Source organism: Excalfactoria chinensis, chromosome 3 (genome assembly GCF_039878825.1).
Source record: "Excalfactoria chinensis isolate bCotChi1 chromosome 3, bCotChi1.hap2, whole genome shotgun sequence".
Taxonomy (NCBI): Eukaryota; Metazoa; Chordata; class Aves; order Galliformes; family Phasianidae; genus Excalfactoria; species Excalfactoria chinensis.
Window position 1 is genome coordinate 85,062,076 of NC_092827.1, and position 5,801 is coordinate 85,067,876.

Sequence of the window (5,801 nt, forward strand, 5' to 3'; positions counted from 1 at the left end):
TAAAACAGCACGTTTTTGTAAATGAGCTAATCTACAGAAAGTGACAGAATGTTACATTGCTGAGGCCCGGCTGAGCTAATGGTACAAAATGAAAGAATGTTTTCACTCCCTGTTCTCTGAGTTCAGTCGGCATAATAAAATACTGTTTTCCTTCATAGAATATACATCCTTCTACTTTGCTTCTCTGTCAAAATAAATGACTGGCGTGGAATTAAATGGGTTGTTCCTGGACATAGGATGTTATGATGGAAAGGAGTGTTTGCTTACCCAGCTTGTATCTTTGCTATTACAATGCTCCTTACCTTGCATTTTGCAGTGCTCTTTCCAATTTAGTGTTAAATGTCTCAAGCAGCCAACCCTCCAGTGCTCTTCTTACAGGTCTTTTGCTCAGCTTCAGGGTGTGAACTCGCAAGCAAATATAGTCACGTTACTGAGGATTAATGAAGTAGCCCACTGTAATTATGAGCAAAAACACTTGAACTTGCCCCAACAGCAAAATACAGCATGTGAACATAAATTACAGCTGACATAAATGAGAAGAGACCTTCTCAATACCACATGTTAGCATGATTTTGTCCATGGCTGGGGTGGAATAAAAGCTTTGAATAGTCTGTAATAGTAATAATAGTATCACAACTGTCAATTGAGAAGTGGGATAAGTTGGACACTTTTCTTGTGGTAGCTGGAAAGTTCTGTCTCCCTGTTCCTCTCCTGTTTTTGTCTTATGACTCCTAGCTATATGCCTGTGCAGCACGGGCAATCAATTCCATTCCTTTGGGGTTAATATCCTTGAAAATACCACAGACCGCAAAATGACTGAGTTGTTATTTCCCCTCACAGAAGGGCCAGGCCCTCTGCTCTGCTGTATTCTAGCACCCTAGATTTTGGCTCTGTGTTTTCTCCCTGTCAGTCTGTGCCCTGCAGCAGGGCTTTGATTTGGGTCTGAGAAAAGATGACAAATGTCACCACTGGCTTGACTGTAGCTTACAGCCTCCTAAGTCAGTGTTTATCACAGGTTTAAATCATATCATGAATAATAAAGATAGAAATTAACTTTCATCTGGGAATTTTTATAAGTCTTCATCAAATGGCGCGTTCTGTGTTGTGAAATCTGTACTTAATGTGCCTCAAAGGGAGCAGAGGGGCAGTGCTGAGCTCTGCTCTCTGATGACTGAGGGAATGGCATGGAGCTGTGTCAGGGGAGGGTCGGGTTGGGATTTGGAAGAGGTTCTTCACCAGGGGATGGTGGATTTTGAACAGGCTCCCCATGGCCCAAAGCCTGCTACAGTTCAATAAGTGGTTGGATGGTGCTCATAGGGTTTGAATTTTCATTGATCCTCTCTGGATTCTGGAGTTTGGTTTGATGATCCTGGTGCATCCCTTTCAGCACAGGATATTCTATGATTTGATAATACCTGAGCATACCTTGTTAAACTCTTAGATCCAGGATGAGGACAGTGGGTTTAGTTAAGATGAAAATTCAAAGGTTTTTAAGACAGAAACCAAATAGTGAAGATTAAATTCACATCAAATAAGTGTGACTAAGTACATGTCTGCGTATAGCAAGACTCAAAGTGGAAATGGAAGTAGCTCAAGCAAAAACTGGGTAAGATGAAAATCTTTGTTAGAGAATCTCCTATTGGTCCAGTTTGTGCAAGGCAGTGCTGGCAAAAGCCATGCCTGTCAGTGCTTTCGATTCACCACGTAATATGTAGCTGACACACTGAGTGACTGCAGCAATTCCAGTAGGCAACCTGGCCTGCAATGCTCCTGGAAACACTGCAGTCTCACCAAAAGTGGGATAGAAATTTCTACATGTCACCATTTGTAGTATTGTCTTTTCTCATTAATCTCATGTAACTTTGGAGAGATTCCAGAGAAAATGATGGAGATGTCTCTAGATAAAACTGCTGCAAATGAAAATGAAACCTGGTCCCTAAATCATTCTAAAACACTCTGTCATGTTCTGACACAGCTTTATTTGTAAAGGTGCATACTCTAGCCAATGTTAATGGAACTGGAAACTTAAAGTTTTTGTTATCACACTGCACATGACAAGCTAGCTGTTTCTAGAAGGATGGCTTGGAAAAAGCCATTTAGATGTCTGTTTCATGAGATGACTGAGAACTCTGTTACTGGTCAGTACTGAGTGGCTATTGGTCTGTCTCAGGATTCCTTTTTCTTTTTTGTACATCAGGCCTCTGAAAAACTCTTCTGTCTGTCAGAAACATTCTTATGTTGATGTACGGAGTGCTACAACCACAACAGAGCTGGTGGCCGCTCCTTTTATTTGTGAGGGATTACACTGTGTTGTTAATTGGACATTTAGTTTTATGCAGACATGTCAGATAACAAGCATTGCAAAAGCTTGTGTTTATTTAGTATAAGGTTTCACTGTGTTCATTCAGAACTCTCATGAGTCCAACATGGGACATTCAGAAATGACTGATCTGATAACTTCAGATTTTAAAACTACAGCAAACTGCAAAAAACTGAAACACCCCAGAAATGTTAACTGGAGGTTATTGCTGCAGTATTTGAGTTAATTTCAGTATCCATTAGGAAAGTTTCTTTTCTTAAATTCATGTTGGTGTAGCCTCGGTTTTCCTGTATCTAGACAAGCTCTGAAGTTTGTGAAACAGTTGTGGCAAAGCAGTGATGAGTTCATGAGAATGCACCTTCTGCTGGCATTCAGGATCTGAGTTCTGGATGACAACTCTTAGCTGTTTGCTACAGTGAACTTGTTCACCTTGAGGATGTCAAGTTACCCTTAATATGAGAAGACTTATGCCTGAATGGAATGTTTTACATTTCAGAAATTGAAAAATGAGCTTCTTATTCCTACAGAAAAGAGCTTATTTAACATCAGCTTATCAGCAAAGTTCAAGAAACTCACAAAAGTGCCATCAAGGCTTTTAATGCATGATGCGATGTGTACCAGCCTCATCCTGGAATCATGACTTTGGCTGATGTTGACAGTTTTCATTTCTAGGACCCACGTATTTTACACATATCTGTCAAATTGGCAGGGCCTGGCATGATATGTGCACATATATGATATAAAAGAGGACTTGGCATATATTTAGTGTTGCTGGTTAGAAAGTCATGATGTTCTTCCCCTCACTTGCAGTGTGATCACTGAAATCTGTTGCATCATTGGTGAATGCAACAATTTAGTTAATCCACTGATAACTGTGAAAGCAGATGACCCAAGCAACTATTCTACTAACTGGCATCAGTTTGTTTTTTGACACTGTGTAGAGCTGTTACTGCAGACTTGATTTTACATACAGAAAAGGTTTGGGGGTAAAAACGACTCTTCACACGTCGTTGACCTTTTTTTCCTTCAAAAATGTATATGCCGTTCTACTCCTACTTCTGTGGTTTCTGGAGGAAGTGTTTGGGGGATGCCTCAAATGAGTACTTCATTTTGCGTAGTGAGGCTTCTATTTATCCAATAGTAGCAATGCTATTGGAACTGGAGTGCTTTGCCGTATTCTCTAGTGTTCACTTACATTCCAGCAGAAGTGAAGGGCCCTTAACTCCACAACTTGTTCACATCTGTTGGTTACATCACCTAGTCTAATAAAAATATTAGTTCTTCCTACAGACTCTCACTTACCTATGTATTGTTACCAGAAATATGAAAGTGGTGGTGGCTTGTATGATAGAAATGCATTAAATTAATGGTGTTTCTGTCCTTAATATGATGATAGAGGGGAAAGAAAGGCATCACAGGTAAAGTGTATTCTGTATGGACCCTAGCAGAGCACAGAGTGAAGTCAGTGGAGACTCAATCAGCAGCAAAGACACAGATCTGTGCTGCTTTCCAAGAACATACTAAGTCTCACAAGTTCTGCTGTTGAGTGAACAGGAAGTTCACTCTGAAATGCAGGTTGTGTAAGGGAGCAGAAATATCTATACAGAAGTTCTCTTCTCATGGTGGGTTTCTGTTTTTTTTTCTGCAAAGTTGAAGTATTTTGCCCCCATGCATTTCAGCAACACAAAGCAAGTATTGATTTCAAAATCACATTTGCATTTTGAAAACTTGCTCTTAAAAGTATTCAATAGAGCCCTAAGTGAAAGAAAATTAATTTCAAATTGATCCCAATCAGGTAGTTCTGTGCAGGGCAGATACATACTTCTGGTTGTATTTGAACAGACAAGATGAGAGTCTTTTCTTGCTCCTGCAAGTGTCTCCTTCCACCCCCTGCCTTGTGGCACTCTGACATGCTTACACCACTGATGCTGATGCTGTGACTTTATGCCTTCCAGGAATATCTTGTAGCAGGAACTGGTAGTGAGGTGGAAATGCTGAGGTGTCACCAGACTCTCTTCATGAATGGCCTGTGTAAAGTGGATGGGTAGATTCAGCTTGGTTTCTGCATTTGCCTATACTAGAAACAGGTTGTCTTTGTCTTTCCAATGTTTTGTGGGCCAGGAATAGCAGTGTTTAGTTATAGCTGAGGAGGAGGATGGGGATTCCCTGTGGCTTGTTTAAAGCCAGCTTTCAAGTCTTCATGGTCATGAACAGGGTAGTTCTGGGAAGTGTTAAACAGTGCTTGCTTAGCAGGGAGTAGCATTTCACACTCATTCTTTCCCTGTGTGTGGAATCAGCTATAGTGATGAATAAAGTTGGAGTGAAGTCCTGGGTTCCAGTTTGTGCAGGAGAGATGTGGGAAGAAGGGGACATCAGCTGCATTTTGGAGATTGCCTGAAAATCAGGGATCCCACTGAGCCCAGTGCCTCGTACACAGTTTCTCCTTGCTTCCTCTCCATCAGAGACATTCTCCCACCAGGCCACGGCAAGGGGCTGTAGTTTAGTATTTGGCCATTCATTCCTGCAAATGGTGGGGACAGCAGCAGGCCCCTAAATACTGCAGGGCCATTTGGGTGCCCTTCTTGCAAGGAAGTGTGGTGTCTGAAACTGTATTAAATGCTGATTTTTACTGATATCAGCACCTGTCAGGAATGATTGCATATGGTATTAAGTCTGAAGCATTTGTAGCGGGAATGAACACATTCTTGAGACTATAAATCATATCTGCAACTTTACTGGATAGTGAGAGGAATCAGCCTTTCAAGTGATGCCTTGCCATAACCTGCTCCTCTTGCTAGCCTGGTCTGGCTCACATCTGTGAATGCAGACCCTCTCTGCAGCCATGCCATGTGTAAATTCCAGTGCAGACACTTAGATCGTGCAGGCTTAGCACCTTTAATTTGGTGGCAGTACTGTGCGTAAACCTTTTGAGTTTGGTGTCTTAATATTGTACAGTAGGTAAACCTAATATTTGTGAGGAGGATGCACAAGATCAAACGAATATGAAGTAACAAGAAGTAAAAAACATATCTTCCCTTATTTTCCTTCCTGTTTGCCTAGGGATTATTTATTGTGTTTGCCTTGATTCCAGCCACTTATATTTTTCCAAACAGATGCAGCTGATTGATTAATGGCATTTTGTGTTTAAAGTCAAAAGTGTCAGCAAGACTCTTGCATGCCTGTGTCATTCTCTCCTAGAACAATAGGTTCGGCTGAGAAGCAGGGACTTGTGCCAAGTATTCTTGAGGATAGGAGGTCATGTGCCACTTTTCTGCTAGGAGACAGATATATATAAGGACAAGGGGAGGCATGAGTTTGGGGGGTTGGAGGGCTAACTCTGTTCTATTATTAGGAGGATCACATGGTTGCTAAGTCACCTACAACAAGGCTTAGTTTGCGGAGGTGAATCAAAGTGCTGGGAATTAAGGACATTTCTTTAACTATCCTATGACATACAAAAATAGGCCAAGGGAAATACATA